This window comes from Saccostrea cucullata, unplaced genomic scaffold (assembly GCF_032062105.1).
Source record: "Saccostrea cucullata isolate Sc308-1 unplaced genomic scaffold, CSIRO_AGI_Scuc_v1 ctg10697, whole genome shotgun sequence".
Classification (NCBI taxonomy): Eukaryota; Metazoa; Mollusca; class Bivalvia; order Ostreida; family Ostreidae; genus Saccostrea; species Saccostrea cuccullata.
The window spans coordinates 1-22,703 of NW_026923886.1; the positions used below are offsets into that span (position 1 = coordinate 1).

The following is a 22,703-nucleotide window of genomic DNA, read 5'->3' on the forward strand; positions in this document are numbered from 1 at the left end:
TATTTTAAAATGTCTTTGTTTAAAAACTGATGCAGCAATGCAAAAGCCGTTTTAGCGGTAGGTTTTTTAAGTAATGAACAACGATCAAATGAATCAATATATGGTTTTTAAAAAATTTAAAAGGGAAAAACACTTAGAGGATTTTAATATAATTTCATTTACATAAATTATAAAACTTCCAATTTTTTTTTAAAAGGACTTAACAGATTTAAAATTTTTTTTTAAATAATATCCCGAATCAAAATTTTAAATAGCATATCACAAAAATTTAAATTTAAAAAATCTTTTTTCATTTAAAAGTTATTAAAACTTTTTTGGATTAAGGATTAAGAAAAAGTTAGAATTTGTGAAAGTGCAAGGATGTGTCAATCAAACCCTCCAAAAAATAAATTTTAATAACTTTTAAATGAAATAAGATTTTTAATTAATTTTTGTGTAAAATTATTAGAATAAAAAAGTGTAATATTAAATATAGAGAAAATATTAACTTAAAATTGTTCTAAGTACCTTTCATTGTGTAAAATTTTAACTAAGAACAAGAGTCCCAAGGGCCTTGAATGTTTTATAATTGTACAACCAATCACTTTTCTGTATAATATCCCGAATCATATATTATAATAGCATATCACAAAAATTAATTAAAAATCTTATTTCATTTAAAAGTTATTAAAACTTTTTTTGGTTTAAAGGATTAAAATAAAGTTAGAATTTGTAAAAGTGAAATGTTAATAAAACCCTAAAAAATAAAGTTTTAATAACTTTTAAATGAAATATGATTTTCAATTAATTTTTATGTGAAATGCTATTAGAATATAAAAGTCGTAATATTATGAGAAAATATTAATTTAAAATCTGTGTCTAAGTCCTTTCATTGTGTATAAGTTTGAACTAAGCAAGACCCCAAGGGGCCCTTTGTCGTTTTCCATATATTTACAACCAATACTTTTATTTAAATTTCCCTTAATATCAGATATTTTATTGTCTTGATTTAAAAAGTAGGTCATTTAATTATGATACATTTTGGTTAACACACTTGAAACCCAAATGAATTAACTACAATTTAAGAAAAAGGGATACTTGTATTCAACCCCTTTTTATCTACAAACTTAGTATAGCCATGAGGTTTTTAAATAATGAAAGGACTTACGAGGGGTGTTAAAAAAATTGCAATTTTAAATTGAAAAAACCACAATAAATTTAAACATAGTCATACACATTTTCTATACACGATTCTTTTTTACAAGTTTGACAGAGTTATCGCGCTTTGTCACACGGCGGCGTTGTCGTCGGCCGCCATTACGGTGCTGATAATTGTGAAAAAGGGGAAGTAAGATACAAATAAATGGGTGACAAATACATTGTTTTCTTTGTTTTCCAAAGTCGGACATGCAAACAACTGAAAAAAATTTTTAGTATAGTTAATAAATTTCAAGAGAAGATATACACGTGTGTGTTTTTTAAATCAAGTTTTCAATTTCATTTTATTATTTAAACCCCCCCCGGTAGGTATCCGAAATTTTTTATTTGACGTTTAGTATAAAATTTTTATACACCATGTGCTGGTTTACAAAAAAAAATAATTATCAATAACAAATAAATTGAAAAAATTTAAAAAAAAAATTTCGTGTTAACCATTTAAAAAAAATATGTCAGTCGAGAAAATCTATTCTAACACCGTGGGTTTTATTATCCAATTTTACCTTGCATATTAAATTTTTTTAATACTCTATAAAGTGATATACTAAAAAATAATTTTCTATTTTTTTTATCTGATTTTAATTACAATTTCCATTGACGTATATACAATCATGTATACGAAAGCCCCCCCTGCCGAGAAAATCATTTTACGCCCCCCCCCCTTTTTTAAAAATACTTAGTTTCATATATTACATTTATAACATCTGAGAGGAAAAAATTTTAAAAAAAATCCTCATATTATTTTAGAGTGTGCTGAAATTAAAAAGATCACTTTTTATAAAATTCACACATGTTGGTTGTGTGAAATCATTAAGGAAAAAAAAAATCTTTTTAAAAAATGGAAAAATAAGCGTTGCGTGAGCATAAACTGACTTGCATGCTGAGATATATACACTGTTAAAATGTATAAATAATTAAAACTTAAGCATTTAACTCAAATCCAGTACACATGAAGCTGTATAAAAAAAAATACAAAAAAAAAAAAAACGGAGAAAATTGGAGTAATTTTAAAACAGTTTGGATTTATCGTTATACTGGTATAAACAGGGTCATAGCAATTTAACCAAATGGAAAGGATATCAAGGCAGGGGAAAGGGGATACATTAAATAAATCAATGACCGCTTGATCAACATGACAAACCCGTAAAATTTGAAACCATGCACATGTATCCCCAAAAAATTAAGTCAAAAAAAATTCACAATGAAATGTAAAGTGTCTGGCCCGGAAGAGATTTTGTCGCATTAAAAATTTAATTTAAAGCCCTTGGCACCAGAATTTTTTTAAATGTGAAAAAAAATACAAAGGGGGTTAAAAAAGGGGGATAAAGTATCTATCGCCCCTCTTTAAAACATCCTAGATATCCAGAAACCTATGGATAATGAAAAACTGATTTAACAGTACAGCTTATAACCTGAATAAAAAAAAATCATCGCAGAAAAGAAAACAGGAATTTTAAAAATTCCAGCTCATTTGTTTGTATTTGTATGCTCATATTTATTTTCCAAAATGGGTTTATACGACCTGTTATAATTTTCTAACCCACCCCCCCCCCCCCCCCTCTCACTGTGTAAAAGAAAAACTTAATTTTTTAAGTTTTTACCTTTTAATCTTGCAACATGTAAAATTTATTTTAAAAAAACCCGGGTTAATATTTATTAAAACCCCTGAAAAAGGGTGAAAATAACCAACTCTGCATTTAAAACAATAACAATCAATCGTTCATTATTTATTTTAAAACATATCATTACACGAACAATGAAGAAAAAAATAAGACCAAATCAAAGAATGAATCAGTTAACTTTTACTTCATATGAACGCGTGTTTGTATTTAAGTATATTACGCCAAAAAATTGATGAATAACGGAGAAAAGTTACTTCATTGAGTATGACCGAATTATGACGTTATCAGCACCTTCATGGCGTCAAGTCACATGATCCAAACATGGCGGCGCCCATAAATAAGGTCAGAGAATAGAGTATAACAAGTAGAGCTTTTTTAAAAAGCTTCCCGTCTTTAACAACAATCTTAAACTGTAAACTGATCTACACCTATCAGGCCCTGTAATTCTTTTGAATTTCTTGATTTTGTATTTCTACATTAGCTTTTTACAGGCATTAGCCCTACCACGGTTGTGCTCGGTCATCTCCGTAAACTTTGACTCGCCGAGAGCTTTCGGCAAACCTCGGCTGATTCCATTTCCTTCTTCAAACAAGAAAGGGGAAAAGAATAATAACAAATTGTAAAGCCTGCAAGCAATAAAAATCAAATTTTATTTATAATGAAGTTAAAGAGATCTTTTTATTTTTTGCTATACAAAAAATCATGTTATTAGGAATTAATTACTGCTGATTTTGTTGTTCGTTTTGTCATTTTTTTTTAAGATTGAAAATCTTGCAAAATTGTTAAGTCGTACGAAAATTAGATCATCAAAAAGTTATCTCCCTTGCCTTGAACAGCATTTCAACCAATGAAATAATTGAAAATTTTCTCATCATGCATTTTCTACCAATCACAAAAGAGAGGAAGTGCATAGTCCGAAGACTGTAAAAAACTTCAACTATACAATACCGTCTTCCAAGGAAGACGGTAAATAGCATATGTAATGGAACTTTTTTCCGTGTTTGTGACGTCACAATGTGTAAATGACGTCATAAAGTAGATCACTTGTAACAAAAAATGGTTGACTTAGTCGTATTTGAGAAACGAACGGCTGTAAAGTAAAACGTATATCTTGGAAACTCCTTTGTAGAAGTTTATAATAATTTGTATACGGTTTTTGAAGACAAAAGGCTTGTCAGCAGTTTTGTCTTTAAGTGGATTGATTGTTTAAGTGAAGGAAGGTAGATGTTTAAAAATGACGTCTGTTCTGTTGCCCAGTGAAAGCAAACTGGGTGAGAGACGTGTCCTTTATTAAGCAATTTGATATGAAAGATCCCAACTTACAGTTAGAAAAGTAAACAAATATCTTTACAATAATATGATTATCAAAACCATAAAATATCGTTTACTTTAGACTTTAAACATATCAGATATGATAAAGTGAAGGCACCCATACTTTAGCCACATGAAATAAACGACGCTCAAAAGACAGAGAACTTGGGTTTTGATGATCACCATGCTCATTCTGCAAAAGGATATCATTATCCACCCATACTATTATCAAGATTAAGTCATTTCTAACAAATGGACTTTTTTTGTTGGAAAAAATAACCTGCATGGTAAGAAATATAAGAGTCGGAAAATTTTTTTAAGCCTCTGTGACAGAACGCCAAGGAGCATGTCACGTGACCGCCTATATCACGTGATCCGCGCATGGGCAGAATGGTTGCAGATGCGCATTAAAATCGGAGAGGACTACTTTGAAACATTTTCAACACTGAAACCCTATATAGTTTCTTTTTTGGAAGTTATTCAATTAGTTCGCGAACTTTTTGATCACCCCTCGTACTTCTGGTATACATAGTATTACTCCAAGACTCAAAATCTCTCAACTGACAAAGTTTGATGAATTTGAGAATCTCATTAGATACTGCTTTTTAGCCGGGCTTATTGCTCAAAGAGCAATTGCCGGCTTATGTGATCCTGTTCAAGGCAGGATGTTGACCCCATAGTCGCCATTTTAAAGTTACGTGCAAAAATATAGTTCTTACTCTCAACCGCTTTTGAGATAATACAAACGCTTAATAAAGCAACAAAAATAAAACGAAGTTTTATCTATATAAAATAAACATTAGTAGTAATGACTTTGAAACTTCATAAGTCAAAGAACATAGTTCATTAGCGTAAGGATTTTTGATAATCAGTGTTACCGTAGTTCTCTACACATACGAGGTAAAGCAGGAGAGGGAACCAGACTGGCCTGTTTGTTTACATTCAGCTGCGGAGTACCAGATTTAATTCTGATTCTGACAAAATCAGACATGGTATTAAGATGAAAAATTCACTGTCAGTGTCTTATCATTTATATTGATATTTTTAAAATAATTTTTTAATCAGAATATAATCGTGATTCATGTAAGAAATCCACTCTACTCTGTAAATGAGCCCGGCTCTTTGTACTTCTGAGTACTTTGATTAGTTAACGTTCCCGTAAAACCCAAATGCATCAAGTGACAAAGTTAGATGATTCCAATCCAATTAGTGCATCCTATATATATGCATGTATTTTAAAAAGTAGGTCACAGTGATCACAATCACAAATGTTCCATATCCAGTCAATTTGTTTGAGTCTGAGTGAACTTAAGGGATTGATTGATTTAATTTATATTGTTTAACGCCAAGTCGGCAATATTTCAGCCATATTTCGGCGGTGAATGAAAGAAATTATGCAGCGAACAAAGACGTTAAAAAGAGAGACTAGTTTTTACCTAGACCTAGAAACTTTGTTCAAGGTCACTGCACATTCACTGACCAAAGGCACTCTGTGTGTGAAGTATGGGCAACATTGGACTAATAGGAGAAATATGTTCCGAAAAAGGATTTATTTTCACATAATTCTGTTATCGTCTTAACCTTTGACCTAGAAACATGGTTTTAGGTCAATGCACACCCTTTACCCAAAGGCAAGTATGAGCCTAATTGGACCAAGGGGAGAGAAGATATAGTCCGGACAAGGATTTTTCATATAATTTTGCTGTGACCTTAACCTTTGAACTGGAAACATGGTTCAAGGTCACTGCAAACCCTTTACCCAAAGGCACTCTGTGAATATGGGCCAGATTAGGCCAAGGAAAGTTAAAATATGCTCAAGACAAGAACTTAAACAGGAAGGCTATTTCTGACCTTGACATGACCTTGAAACTTTGCTCAAGGACACTGCACACCCTTTACCCAAAAGGCACTCTGTGGGTGATGTATGAGCCAGGTTGGGCCAAGGAGAGGAAAGATATGATCCGGACAAGGACTTTTCATATAATTCTGCCATGACCTTGACATTTGATCCAGATACATGGTTCAAGGTCAATGCAAACTGGTTACGAAAAGGCACTCTGTGTTGAAGTATGAGCCAGACTGGGCCAAGGAGAGAGAGAGACATGAACCGGAAAGGGTTTTTCATATAATTCTGCTTTGACCTTTGACCAAGAAACATGGTTTAAGGTCACTGCACACCAGTTACCCAAATGCACTCTGTGGTTGAAGTTTGGGCCAAGGAGAGAGGAGACATGATCCGGACAAGGATTTTTCATATAATTCTGCTATATCCTTGACCTTTGACCTAGAAACATGGTTCAAGGTCACTGCACAACAGTTTCCCAGAGGCGCTCTGTGGCTGTAGTTTTAGCCAGATTGGTCTGAGGAGAAAGAAGATATGATCCGGACAAGGATTTTTCATATAATTCTGCTATGACCTTGACCTTTGATCTAGAAACAAGGTTCAAGGTCACTGCAGAACGGTTACCCAAATGGCACTCTTTGGGTGAAGTATGAGCCAGATTTGGCCAATGAGAGAGAAGATATTCTCCGGACAAGAGATTTCGGACGGACAGACGGACGAACAAACTGATCGCTATAGGGCGCCCGCCGAGCGGGGCCCTAATAACTCTAATTCAATTAGTATTGAATCACTTACACCTAGCCATTAAAATTCAGAAGTCGGTCAAGATGACCCTACTTTTTAGTTAACATTCTCCAATGATCTAAAATGTATCAACTGATAAAGTTGGCTGATTCTTGGCACGTAAATACATGAAATATAAAAAGACCAAAAATGATTCAATAAATTTCAATGATTCAATTTTTTTAAACAACTAGTACTTTTGGTTTTATTTACCTGAATATATCCCCTTATTTGAGGATCACAACCCTAGTTGTATTAACGGTAAAGGATACCAGGAGGCAAATTTGACAATCATTGCCAAAAGGGATCTTAATTTATAGTCCATGTTCTAAAAAGTCTACACACACAACACAATGGTCAAAGCATACGCCTAAGGCTTAGAAGAGCTAGAAATACTTGAAATCTCAAAAAACATAATAATCATCCTGTATCTTGAACATTATATGTACATACGGGTTTGACATATATTTCCTTTGTATGTTTCTGGACAGGAACACTTGTCGGGAGCTACACAAATGCCTTTGTTCAAACAATTTGGAGAACAGACAGCTGGAAAAAAAACACGATTAAATTAAGTTTCAGAAAGAAAAAAAAACAGTTACTAGGTTCGTAAAACTGGCAAGGTTGTGCAAATTATACATTTAATGATGTCGACGACCCTTTTCTCTTAATTGATTTTTCCTCTATCAGTCTAGTTTAAGGTCATCTGAATCACTCAGCTGACCTGGTGCTATCTCTTGCCGTATGTCGTCAGTTAACAATTGAAGATTTTTAGCTTCTTCCACTCAACCAATTTTGGTTTAAAGAATCCTTGCGTGAACGGGAAAAAAATAATGTATTTCATGTTCCCTGCCCTCTGGAGCCCCAGGGATGGGGCTAAAAACCCAAATTTGATGCAATCTTTAAAATTCTTTTTCTTTACTCCTGGACATCAAGCAGTTAAACTGTTTCTTGGTTGTAATCAGCATGGAGCACCCTTATTATACAAATCGACATTTACCTTTACATCTCTCGTCTCCCTAATCTTTTTCAGCATATAAAACAAGTATTTTTCTCTATTGTTGCCAGCTACTGAGAGTATCTGGCTCAAACTAGATCACATGATCAAGTATAAAAAGTGTTATAGAGTGGGTGTTTCTATTTTAAGAAAAAAAGACCCAAAATTGTTTTCTAAAATATCATGACTTTATTGAAAAATTTAACCAATGATGTATATTTTATTAGATAAATTAAAAAGACGATGTTCATTAAACGTTTAAGAATTCATTGATGTTTTTAAAGCGGTTTTGATTTTATGGCGCTAGTCCATGAACTTTCCCAACAACCCTCGTGTTTTATATGAATGCATACTGAAATAAGTATTCACGCAAGGTTACAAAACCCGCGAATATTTTTTGATGCGAATAATTAATTGGTGAACGGTATTAAAACATTTTCCATTCATGGAAATAAAAAAAAATATAAGAACCTGTTACTTTTTGGGGGTCTACAAGAACTTTTTCTTTTGTGTTTTGTTGATTTCTAATTTTGGGCATTTCATACCCAGAGTATCATTTGCATTCGAAATAAAGCTTATGATGGATTATCCTCACTGGGACAGTATTTTCAGTTCATCCATGCACACACACTCACAACCACACCTTCGTCCATCCACAATTGAAATAAAGAATTAATTTACATATCAAAAGTTGATAATACCGGCCGGTGCATGCTGTACAAGATTGAAATTCAATATATACAACTATATTATGCGAAAATATTTGCTTGAAATGAGTAAATAGAATATTTCAAGTGTTCTTACGTGTTCCGCAAGTTTGTCCTCTATACCTAGTATTAGAACAGTCACAAGTGTGAGACGAGGTACATCTACCACCATTAATACACGGTGGACTACAAAGAGCTAAAAAAAATAAGTTATATTGTAAATTTTATTTCATGGATATCCACATAATTATTAATACAAGAAACCGAAAGAAAGGGTAACAATAACGCCGTTGTTATTCATGTTATTAGCAACCTATTTTTGAATTCATATGTAGAAGACTTTGACCAGAATCCTATATTTGAAAAGAAGAAAACACTTGTTTCAGCTCGACATTTAGATGTAACGATGACGTATTAATCAATGAACAGTGGTTATTTCCATTCATATCACAGGCACTTGTTTTGAAATAAATTTTTAACCCATCGTATAATAATAAGACAAGGTATCTTAGTTTCATAATAAGCCCAGAAATTCTTAGCAAATACTTACGTTGCTTACAGAGAGGTCCTGCTTGATTGCTTGGACACTGACAAGTGTTGGGACTAACGCAGGTTCCCCATTTTGACAACCTGGACTACATACAGCTATAAATTAAAGATTTCCTGCTGAATTAGTTTAATTCATATGGTTTTAGAAACCAAAAGTCTCTGTCGACACTGTAGCTCTACTGGTTTGTACTTATAATAAATAAAGGAAGAGAAAAGAAGCCATTGCCATTAGACCAAATCTGTAGGAGGAATAGCTTTTTAAAGGAATATCACAGAAATTTCTATTTTTAGTAACCATGGCAACACCGTTCATCGAAATCAAAAACCGGTGCAATAAATTATGTGTCATAGTGTAGTCTACTAGTCTGAATAAATTTATTGAAATCAGACCAAATCTGTAGAAGGAGTAGGGTTTTTAAAGGAATTTCTATTTTTAGTGACCATGACAACATCATTCTTCGAAATCAGAAACCGATGCACTAAATTTTGTATTTTAGTGTAGTCTGCTTGTGTGCCAAGTCAGACCAAAACTGTAAGAGTAGCATTTAGAAAAAATTGTTATAGACAGACGGACAGCTATACAGACAGACGAACGGACGACGGACACCTTACTATCGCATAAGCTCTTCTGTAAAAACCGTTAAATTGTTTCAACGTTTACGAGAAATAAAGATTGTCAGAGACCTTCAAATCAAGGGAATCTCTTCATGCTACAAAAAAGACATATTATACTTAAGCTGATAATTTTCGTTGCTTTTGGGAACGGGGTCGTTTTGGAGTATGTATATAATCTTGTATATCTGAAGAAAACATACTGTATGGACTATGGTATAATATGCTTTGTCATTCATTTTACATTGAAGTGGGGGAAAACATAAAAATTAAGGTTTCGAAGTTTAAATGCCATACATATACACAAGATACATGAGGGAGGTGTATACCTGGATCCACTGATGATTCAGAATGTCATCCCTCAATTTTTTTATTATGATTTTATAACGTTTTTATTATATAAATTACGATACCAACAAATAAACATGTCAAAAAACTAACATAAACTACGATAACAACTAGAGGTACTGTGATCAATGAACTCACTAAATGATACCCCCGCCTTCCATATGATTATTATGACAAAGTTCATGTTTTGCTGTGGCCGAGAAACCCAATACATCTGTCGGATCAAAAAGTAAAATAGGAGGTGCACAATGGCAATATGTAATAAAGATTCTGTGAACGTTTCATTAAATTACACTCAGTGGTATAAGAGGAGTTGCGAATAAGAGATAGGTACCCCAAAGCATACAGATAAACGGACAGACAGACGGACATACCGATTATCGTATACCCTTCCACTTTTCAAGCGTCCTTGGCGCATGATACACTGTACCAGCTGTGATATTTCCTTAGGTGTTCACAGATTTGTATAATTTTTTGTAAATTAACATTTTTGAGATCGATTACTGTTCGTTATCTTCGCCTTTTTCATTAGAGATATTAGAATTTTGGCAAACTTAGAAATAATCTTTTAAATATCTCAAATCAGTTTTGATCTAATAGTGCGGTAATAAAATTCATCTTACGTTGTGAGCAGCGTGATCCTGTATATCCCTGGTAACAACTACATGTGTTAGGTCTACTACAATAGCCATGCTGACAATTGGGATAACAGATTGCTGTTTATTTAAAAGAAAAATATACATTAAATTAATATTATTCAAAACTTACAAACAGTGTACTAGAAATTTGAAGGAGAAATAAGTATTTAATCATACGTGTTTGACAAGAGTTTCCTGTATACCCCGAATTCAAAGGACATCTACACACGTTAGGGGCTACACACACTCCTTGATTTTGACAACTACAAATTGCTAGAAAACCAAGAGATACATTTCATTGAGAAACACACAGAGAAAGTTAAAATACATATTGGCCTCATGACAAGCCATCTGTTAGCATTTTACACGTGTAAATCTTCACATAGCATAAATGTACAATATTAAATTGATAATCTTGTTCGCATTTAAAATTATACATTTATTGACGGAGTTTGGGGGTAAAAATGCGTGTTTTGTTGGATTTAAGAAACACACTAACCGCTAAAGCAAAGTTTGTTTCGAGGTGTCGACAAAGCGCATTTTGTCTGAGAACACTGTCAAAAAATGTTTTGTTATACCTTTTACTTCTTTTACTTTTTTTTATTTTGACATATGGTGTAAATTTGGTTTCCCGCACTGCGGTTTAAATTAGGTAAATTCCGTAAAATTCTGTCGAACTTCAAGAAATGCATTTCAGATATAACTGACTCTTTTCTCACTCTGACATAAGTGGTCCAACATCTCGTCGACATAAAGTGCAGGTCCAACATTTCACTCTGAGATCAAACCAACTTATGACCGCTCAGTGAATTTTTGGAAACGTTAACATTTTTAGTATAGAACAAAATATATGTAATTTTTTTAAGGTATAACAATACATTACATGTATTTACATTTTGCTGAAATTTTTAAGAATGACCTATTTCAGTTCGTATATAAGTAAATTCAGAAACAAAAGGCTTCAACTCTGTTTACCATACATGTAACTTAAAGCTGACATGAATTCCTAAAAACGCAACATGTTCATCTATGTACGACTTGTTTCATACCAACTTTAGCCGTATTCCGCCATATTTCTTTCAGAGACCTTGTATCATTGTAACGATATATACCCAAATGCGCTCGTTACACTTGAATGATTTTTTGGTTTGGGTATCGACTTGTGCACATCTCCGATGGTAACCGTAAAGCATATGAGAACACATGAGGAGATCAAGACATTTCAAAACCACAATAAACAACACAATAATCATATTTCTGAATAATTATTGATTTGAATCAAATGAAAAAAATGCAAGTTTGGTGAGAAATTTAGATGCACGAGTACGTATTTTTACAGTGCGCCAATTTATGCAGAATAAACTTGAAATAAAAAGCAGTAAAATCTGCAAACACCATTTGAAATTATATCATTTGAATGGAACAAAACAACCAACGTCTTTGATTTGCAGCCCCTATGCAATCGATGCATATCGAGAAAACGCCTCGAACGCTGTAAACGTACCCATACCTGGTAATAAGGTTACTGCATCGGTTCGAAGATGTGCACAAGTCAAGTGATATACACCCTGAATTCTATTTATTGAAATATGCATCACAAAAAAGAAATAAACTCCACAAAAGCTCAATAGTAAACACACTGTCATTACTCCGCACAGACTAGCACGTCGATACACTTAGTCCGTGCATGCTGATCAGATTTTGGTCAGGGAAAATATCACAAGTGGAAAGAGAAATTATTTGGTATTTGCGCGGCTGAAAGGGGGGGGGGGGGTTAATTGTGCTATAATTGTGAATTGTCTATCTACATGTAGTTCTAATATACATTCTATACAAAGTCATGAATATACTAGTAGTCTGCAGTTGGTTTGCGTCGCAAAATTCATTTGTCAATTATAACTCATTGTTTTAGTACTAATCTCAAATCTAAACCAGGTAATTTGATGTACGGTAATTATTAAATATTTACTTCAAATCTTAAAAGCAGTTAACCAGAATACAATTTTTTTATGTGTACATAGATCTATACGTTCTTTAACACACAAACACACGAAGAAATGCCATCTCCTGTTCAGATTGACATTTTGGCATTTGATTTTTTAGGCGGGGGGAGGGGGGGGTGCAAAAATAATTGACATTCTTGGAAGACAGACATCTCTGCCGAATTCAATTTTTCACAATTTTGAAATTTTTTTTTTAAATGTGTCACTCCGACCACAAAGTATGTGCATTTTGAGGAATGTATAAATGTTTTATAATTATGTTGTTTTAGAGAGTCTTTCGATATTTCAGTATCCCTGCCTGATAGTCTAGCTATTTTTTTTTTTATATAAAAATAATTTCTGTAGCAGTATTTGGGAGATAATTTTAAAAGCTAGGGTAGGGATTCTTGACACTGGTTGAATACGGATAATTTTTATTTACTCTTTTGTATACTGAACTCTCTCTCTCTGTAATCATCCCTTAGGGCAATAATAGGTATAAGATCCTACGCACTTTGTGCTGTACCATTATTAAGCCTTAGGACAGATCAAGGATTTTTTTTTCAGGCGGGATGTCAAAACTTCATAAAATGAATAATAATTTTAATTTGGACAAGAAGTTAATCCAAACGGCCAAATTGAAAGAGAAACTAGAGGTATTGAGAGCAATGAGCACACTAAATGATATCCCGCCTCCCATATGGTTATAATGGCAAAGTCCATATTTTGCTGTTGTCGCTAAACCCAAAATAAGTGTCAGATCAAAAAGTAAAATAGGAGGTGCACAATGGTAATATGTAATAAACCTAAGATCCTGTGAAAGTTTTATTAAATTTCACTTAGTGGTATAAGAGGATTTGCGGATAAGAGGTGGGTACCCCAAAGCGTAACAGACGGACGGACGGACATAACTATTACGATATACCCTCCCACTTTTCAAGCGGGGGATATAATAAACGTGAAATATACATCACAGGAATGGGTACATTGGGAACTTTCTCAAATACCTTCTCAAACGCATTGGCCTCGGAAGCAAATTGAAAGTGGGGGTGGGGGCTAAGTGCAAAGAATATTTTTTATACATTCAAAAAATCTGACAAACTTAAGAAAAAGGGGGAAATGTCCTTTTCCAAAACACGAATATCTTATTTCGTGTGGGGGAAAGGGGGGGGAGGTAGCGTTCGAACTTCAGTAACAAAATTTTTCTCCAAACACCAACACTTTCCTCTTTTTTAATCTATACTGCGACTTGTCTGTGGAAAGTGAGGGGGGGGGGGCTAAACCTACGCAGCAATGTTCAATGTCTATACTAAGTATATATTTGTAAAAAAAGCCACCCCCGGTTTCGACACCTATGCTCAAACGTACGAGTCGAACCTGGACCTGGACAACAGACAAGAGAATTTTTAAAAAGCTAATTGTAGGTAAAATGTGGAATTCTCACGGGGGTTTGCTCTCTCTGTCTATCTGCTTTTTCTAGTAATCATTAATTTTTTATGCCTAGAAATTTAATTCACATTAAATTCTATTTTCATTATCATTGTACCACAGAATCAAACTCGTTTATTATACCCCTCACAACAAGTTGCGTGAGGTATAATGTTGTTGGACCCATCAGTCAGTCCTTTTTTTTTGGTCAGCGCAACTTCTTATAAACCACTGCACAGAGATTTGTCGATCTTTCGAGATATTTATAGGAGTCAATGTGTGTCTAGATTTGCACATCACCAGGAAATTCCGAATTCTTTATTTTTTCGGGAATTTCCGCACTTTTACATTTAGATTTTGGCCATGTCTTGAATATAAAGATGAGCAGTTTTTTCTCAGCGCAATTCCTCATAAACCGCTGCACACAATTTCTTCAAACTTAGCAGATATTTAGAAAACAATGTGCATAGATGTGCATATAACAAGGAAATTACGATTCCTTTATTTTTTTCTGGGAATTTCAGCACTTCGACTTTGGGGGGAGCGTGGGGTATGTTTTCATTCATTGTGCATAAAATTATAAATAACTTTAAATCAAATTATATTAGGTCTAATAAAGCCAATACACAGTATTTATTTGATAATAATTGATCAGAAATCAATCTGTTTCAGACGTTTTTCTTAAATTATTTTTATGAGAGTGTTAATATGCATGTTTTATTACACCCCCCCCCCTCCCATCACAGGAAAATATCTTCAAAAGGTGAATAATCGTAATAACGCATGCTTTATTATAAATTAAATGAAGTTAAACCATGTAATCATAAATTCTATTTGCAACATTTACAGACAAGAGTAATATTTAGTTTTGAAAAAATTACTTGCATTTTTTTCAATCAATCCCACTGAGCTTTCAACCTTTGATATTTTCCCTGACCAAATAAAATGATCGGCATGGGCCACGTGTGTCCAAGCATCTTTTACTGTTGAGTTAGCAATGGATTACATGACTTCTGAGATGCATTTTTCAATAAAAGTAAAATAGGATAATTCTTTCGACATGTGCACATCCCTGTAACGATAGCAGTAAATTCAGGTAAATGTTTTATCACTGCGTTTGACGCATTCTCGACCTGTATGGATTTTTGCTGTACATGAATGTATTCCGTGTTAGTGTATTTTCTATATTGCAGCAAATGCATTCAAAAATAATTTAATTCTAGGTTTAGTTCTATTTTTTTGTTGAATTCATGTATTTGGTCAGTTTATTCAGTTTATGGACTTCTAAAAACTATGCTATCGGAGATGTGAACATGTCAACAGCCAGGCTAGAAAATCACTCAAGTGAAACAATTCTACAAGGCTATATATAGCAGGTACGGGTGGCCAAAAATCTTCGATAAAATATGGCGGAATCGAAGAAATATGGCGGACAAGGGCGTACAGGAATGTAGTAAGTCGTACAAAGATGAAAACTAATGCCTTTTTAAGAGTTCATGTCAGCTTTAACATTGGATTGTTTATTCGCATTGTTTGATTTACTAAGTTAGGAAACAATTTTGCAATACTTACGTGTGTCACAATTACTTCCTCTGTACCCAGGGCAGCAATTTGTTACCCATTCGTAATAGGAATGTGTTACCCATCGGTGATGTGTGCTTTAAATAGACCAATAGAAGAAATTAGAAGAATTTATGTTTTTTGAAAGTTTTCGAATAATGCTGCGATTCCATTTTTTTCAAAAAACGTTTCACATTAAAGAGTAAAAGATATGTATAATATAAAGAACGAGATGGGTTCTGTATCTCAGATACAAATTTTGGAGTTGGGCTAGTGCGTAGACCGAGTCGCCGCCCCGAAATCGTAGCTGCAGAACTGCTCTCCGAAATAATAAATTGACAGACCGGAGAGCTACATTAAAAAACTAAATATTTATTGCGCGCAAAATTTTGCGCTTGGGTCTGAATTAATTCTCCGAAATTTTAATCTAAATTGCAATAAGCTAGATTTCAAAACATGAAATTTTTGTGTGTGCACTTACCACCAACCCCACCTCCGACAGGAGCAATACCTTACTGGTACCTGCAGGCCCTGAATACTGGGTATAACAGGCAGCAGATCTGAAACAGAATTAGACTTATAATGCTTCGAATTCTGTTGATCTTCATGTGCTTTCATATAGGTGTCTAAAAATGTTTTTTTTTTATTTTTAAATATATCTACGGAAGTGTATTAATGCCACTTGGACACTTCACTTTTTTTTTATTTCTACACTTTAAAGTGTAAATTTTACACATTAATTCTTAAAATTTTACACTTTTATCTATAAATTTTACACTTTAAATCCGGAAATTTTACACTTTAATTTGTAAATTTAACACTTTAATCTAAATTTTAACATATTTAGAGAGTAAATTTTACACATTAATCTAGGTACTCACACTTTAATCTGTAAATTTTACACTTTAATCTGTAAAATTTACACTTTAATCTGTAAAATTTACACTTATTTGTTTATTCACACAGTTAATTTAGCATCTTCACACATCCTCAGTAACACATTTTTAAGCCAACAGACCATGTTTCGTGTATGATAAAATTTAATCCTGATGTTTTATATTAAAGTAAAACTTTTCTTTGAATATAAAGTGAAGAGCATATCAAACATACACGCACATATTCCCGATCACAGGTGTTTAAGGACCCCTCCCCCCCCCCCAATATAGATTCCAGGGCCTGTTAGACTTTTTTCACATGAATAATATATGGATGACACAATTGTGATATAATCTATAAATCCTATCAATTCAGAAAATTTGTTTAAACTAACATTTTATTGGCTTACAAATGTGTTACTGAGGATGTGTGAAGATGCTAAATGTGAATAAACAAATAAAGTGTAAATTTTACGGATTAAAGTGTAAAATTTACATATTAATGTGTAAAATTTACACTTTAAAGTGTAAAATTTACAGATTGGAGTGAAATTTTATATATTAAAGTGTAAATTTTACACTTTAATCCGTAAAATTTACAGATTAAAGTGTAAAATTTAGCATTTTTAAATGTGTAAAATTTACAGATTAAAAGCGTAAAATTTACACTTTAAAGTGTAAAATCAACAGATTAATGTGTAAATTTTAATATATTAAAGTGTAAAATTTACACTTTGAATCCTAAAATTCAAGATTAAAGTGTAAAATTTACACTTTAAAATCGGCAAATTTTAGATATTAAAGTGTAAAATTTAGATATTAATGTGTAAAATTTACACTTTAAAGTGTAAAATTTACAGATTTATGTGTAAACTTTACAGATTAATGTGCAAAATTTACAGATTAAAGTGTAAAATTTACAGAATTTAAAGTATAAATTTTATAGATTAAAGTGTAAAATTTACAGATTAAAGTGTAAAATTTGGATATATTAAAAGTGTAAAATTCACAGATTAAAGTGTAAATTTTACATATTAAAAGTGTAAAAATCTACAGATTAAAGTGTAAAATTTACATATTTAAAGTGTAAAATTTACAGATTAATGTGTAAAATTTACAGATTAAAGTGTAAAATTTACCATATTTAAAAAGTGTAACTTTTAAAGATTAAAGTGTAAAATTTACACTTTAAAGTGTAAAATTTCAGATTTAAAGTGTCGAAATTAAAAAAAGTAAAAGTGTGCAAGTGGCACTAATACGCTTCCGTATATATCTCACAACTTTTCATTTAAAACAAATTTGATATTTAGTTTTTGTGATGAATAAGTAATCTATTTCTTGTCTATATCAGGTCTACATAAAATTATCTAAACAATTCAATGAATTAAATTCGTATACATGTTTACATATATGTAACAGTATTCTGTATTCATTAATGACTACCCTTAATTATTACTATCATTGTACAATAACACCTCCCCTTGTCACGTGGTTAATAACGTGGAAGCCATGCCAAAAGCCATGCTTGTTTTTACTTCAACTTTGCTACTCATTTATTGATACAGTACTTCGTGAAACAATATAGGTTTCCTTTGATTGTATGATTGATTGTTTATTGTTTTAACGTCCCTCTCGAGAATTTTTTCACTCATATGGAGACACCGCGGTGGAGTGCTGCAAATTTTGTCCAATACTCAGCACTTAGGGCCATTGAGCAGTGAGGGGTCTTTTTCGTGCCAACGCCTGCCGCTAAACAGGGCCTCGGTTTTTAAGGTCTCATCCGAAGGACCCGGTTTCCTTTGAAAAATACGCGTAGTGTCCAATTTTTTGTTATAATAATATACTTTTACACTGTTGTTAAACTAGAGGTACTGTGAGCAATGAGCTCACTAAATGAAGTGCCACCTCCATCATATGGTTATACATGTATCGCGGGAAGAGTCCATGTTTTGCTGTGGCCGGGAAACCCTAAATATGAGACGGATCAAAAAGTAAATAGGAGGTGCACAATGGCAATATGTAATAAAGATTCTGTAAAGTTTCATTTAAATTCACTCAGTGGTATGAAGAGGAGTTGCGGATAAGAGATGGATTATGGACTCTAAAGAAGGCATAAAAAAGAACACCTTGACAATGTTAAAATAGCGCAATAAAAGACTAAGTGGCATAAATAATTTAGATTGTGCGTACTGGTCTTTGCTGACAAACTTAGCAAATAAAAACGTAAGGCTCATTATATAAAATTTATTTAAGAGGAACTTGGGTTAATTCTGCAGCAAGTAGTAATCAAATTGAAACTCATATCTCCCTTTCTAAGGAGGAAATTCTTCTTTAAAATCATGTCAGTTTTGAATATTTTTAATTCTAAACAACCAAAATGAATTTGAGTTACCATATCCGTATTGGATACACTCTTTAAAGACAAAGATACCAAGCGGGTTCCAGTAAATGATCAGCAGCCATGTTTACGAAGCTATCTTAGGACTAAGAAACGTCTTAAGATATACTTATGACATTTCTTAAGACTAAGTGTGGTTTTCAAAAGTATCCTAACTTAGAAAGTTCATAACTTTAAGAATGATCTTAAAGTTAAGACAGCTTTTGACATATCTTTTAAAAATGGTCGCATTACAGTCATTCGACATTTTTAAAACGTGCTGATTTTTAGCGATTTTTTATTTGTATTTTAACGAGAGTATTCAGACACACCTAGAAAAACACATAATAATGCAAATTACACCGATTCGGGGAGAGAGAGAGAGTGAAAAAAAAAAAAAAACTGAAAGAAAAAAAGAAAGAAAGAAAAGGAGCTTCTCGACGAAATCGTCGTGTCAGACGTGACAGAGTATTTTGAGATATTGATAACCCTTTTGACTACCTTCATGATGAAGCTATAATGAAAAGGTATTGGCTTTGAAGATCCTTAATTCTTGATTTATGCCTCATGCAGATGCATACATACTATTAGTAAAATGTAATATATTGCCTACAATGATTTTTTCTTTGAAGAACTTGTAGATACGTTGGAAAATCTTGAAAATAAAATATATAGTTTCTCCACCTCATCAAATTATCATATGGCATACCTATTTCACAAAAAATGAGCTAAACATAGTTTCACAGTTGATAAATTAGGTTGATCGACTGTATACTATATAGTTTACAAACCGTGAACTATAGTTAACAATTCGCTAACTATAGTTTTCATCTGTAAAACTATATTTGACGATTGTTAACTATAGTTTACGAATCCTAATCTAAGATTATCTGTATGTAATAAAACGTTAACAATAGATTTTTTTTGCTAAAACATATAGATTCAAGTCTGTAAACTATAATTTACAATCGTGAACTATAGTTAGGAGTTGTTTATTATAGTTTCACAAATCGTGAAACTGTATTTATCAGATAATCTATGTTTTGCAATCGCAAATACTTGTTTTCAATGTTAAGTAAAGTTGACGGTTCTGAAACATAGATTGTTGCGTTAACTATGGTTTACGGATGTAAAATATAGATTAACGTTATGGCACGCCACATTCACAAAAATGAGATAGAACCTTAGTTTCACAATTGATAAACTAGGTTTATCGACTGTAAACTATAGTTTACAAACCGTAAACTATAGTTAACGATTCGTTAAATATAGTTAACGATTCGTTAAGTATAGTTTTCATCTGTAAAATTATATTTAACGGTTGTTAACTATGGTTTACGAATCATTATTAAAGTTTATCTGTCTGTAATAAGCGTTAACAATAGATTTTGTTGATAAACATAGATTCACGTTTGTAAACTATAGTTTACAATCGTAAAATATAGTTAAGAGTTGCTAATCATAGTTTCACAAATCGTGAAACTATATTTATCAGATCGTTAACTATAGTTAACGGTTTGTAAACTATAGTTTACAAATCGTGAAACTGTATTTATCAGATAATCTATGTTTTGCAATCGCAAATGGTTGTTTTTAGTGTTAAGTATAGTTTACGGTTGTGAAACATAGATTATCGCGTTAACTATGGTTCCCGGATGTAAAATATAGATTAACGTTGTTAACTATAGTTTACAGTCCGTAAACTATAGTTTACAATCGATAAACCTGGTTTATCGACTGTGAAACTATGTTTAGCTCATTTTATTGAATTTGGCGTGCCATATAACGTTGTTAACCATAGTTTACAGTCCGTAAACTATACATGTAGTTTACAACCGATAAACCTAATTTATCGACTGTGAAACTATGTTTAGCTCATTTTTGTGAATTTCGCGTGCCATAAGCAGTATTTTGATTTCAATCTGAGAAAATTTAGAGCTTCTCTTTCGACTCATCTGCTGGGTGTTTTCCCGTCAAACCAGAAACTGTGAATCAATAAGGGTTTCAGGGAGCAAATTGGTGCGCTTTATCATCTTCAAGAATGAATGATTAAATTGTACTCTATTTGAATTTTATGTTTCAGTATATCGTCGAAATAAGATGATTATTTTGAAAAATAAAATATTTATATTTATAGATTTTTTTTGAAAAATAACTATTTCTATTTTTTAAACTCTTTTAAATATTTTCAATACGACGACATTACGTCTCTTACGTTTAGCATTATATAGCTAAAATGCCAACCGATCTCTGATTCCTGACTTTGGTTTAAAACTTTGCGTATTCTATATTTCATAATGATATAAGACGTCCTAGTTTAGGATAATCATAAGATAGCTTTGAAAAACAACTTTAGATAAGCTTACGATGATCTTTAAATTTTCCTAAGATATGCCTTAGGAAATTTCTTATGAACAATCTTAGGAAATTTTCGTAAACATGCCTGTAATCTAGAAAGTTTCTTTGATCCGTTACTCTTTAACAAGGGTATTAACAGTCGTGAAGCAGAAACTTCAGGAGTACTGTGCAATAATAAATTATATTTGAGAAATAGTTTAATCAGATGTGGATAATAAGAATTCCAAGGAACGTTTGGAACATTCAAAGATCACAAATCTTACCAAAGTAACTGCTTAAAAACTTACGATCTTTTCAACTTTTAATACAACTATTCCCGACGATATATAAAATACCAGGCTTTCTGACATCATTCACAACTGGGTTTTTAGCTCTACTGGTCAGAGACCAGAAGAGCTTATGCGATAGTAATGCGTCCGTCGTCCGTCCGTCTGTCTGTCTGTAAATTTTTTTTCAAAATGCTACTCCTCCTACAGTTTTGGTCTGATTTCAATATAACTTGGCACACAAATAGACTACACTAAGGTGCATAATTCTGTGTATCAGTTTTTGATTTCGATGAACGGTGTTGCCGTTGTTACTAAAAATAGAATTTTTTGTGAAAATCATTCAAAATGCTACTTCTCCTGACAGTTTTGGTCTGATTTCAATATAACTTGGCACACAAGTAGACTAAACTAAGATACATAATTCTGTGTATCGGTTTTTGATCTCGATGAACGGTGTTGCCGTGGTTACTAAGAATAGAAATTTCTGTGAAAAACATTCAAAATGCTACTCCTCCTACAGTTTTGGTCTGATTTGAATATAAGTTGGCACACAAGTAGACTACACTAAGATACATAATTCTGTATATTGGTTTTTGATTCGATGAACGGTGTTGCTGTGGTTACTAAAAATAGAAATTTCTGTGAATTTTTTTCAAAATGCTACTCCTCCTACAGTTTTGGTCTGATTTCAATATAACTTGGCACACAAGTAGACTACACTAAGGTACATAATTCTGTGTATCGGTTTTTTATTTCAATGAATGGTGTTGCCATGGTTACTAAAAATAGAAATTTCTGTTAAATACTCTCAAAATGCTATTCCAAATACAGTTTTAGTCTGATTACAATATAATGTGGCATGCAAGTAGACTACGCTAAGAACATAAAGAGACTTAATCAATGATCATTATTCTATTTATTGCTGTTGAAAAGTTTCAATTTCCAACTGCTTAAGTACTTTTCTCTTCCTTTGCTATAAGTACAAACCAGTAGAGCTTCAGTCTCGACAGAGACTTCTGGTTTTTCACTTAACATTTCTTTCTGTTTTTGGAGACCAGGTTATCCAACAATCAATTGGAATTCTAATGTGTACCAATTGCATCCCGTTATTAGCAGACTTATTGTTTCATTAAAATGAAGCAGAATTTCTTCAAAATCTGTGAAGGGAAAAGAAGAAAACCCACCCACTTGTTGTGGCTTTAACTCGCATACAGATAGACGAATTGTCAATTAACAATAGGATACTT

At 32.6% G+C, this 22,703-nt stretch overlaps 2 long non-coding RNA genes across 2 annotated transcripts; both read right to left on the minus strand.

Moving 5' to 3' along the window:
• Positions 1 to 7,187: 7,187 nt before the first annotated feature.
• LOC134265192 (uncharacterized) lies at positions 7,188 to 9,084 on the minus strand. Its single transcript, XR_009991696.1, has 3 exons — positions 9,011 to 9,084; positions 8,558 to 8,656; positions 7,188 to 7,305 (listed from the first exon to the last, which is right to left on the minus strand). It is a non-coding gene; the product is annotated as an uncharacterized LOC134265192 (long non-coding RNA).
• Positions 9,078 to 16,095, minus strand: LOC134265191 (uncharacterized). The gene is made up of 5 exons (XR_009991695.1): positions 16,059 to 16,095; positions 15,590 to 15,675; positions 10,785 to 10,880; positions 10,593 to 10,685; positions 9,078 to 9,105 (listed from the first exon to the last, which is right to left on the minus strand). It is a non-coding gene; the product is annotated as an uncharacterized LOC134265191 (long non-coding RNA).
• Between the last annotated feature and the right edge of the window lie 6,608 nt (positions 16,096 to 22,703).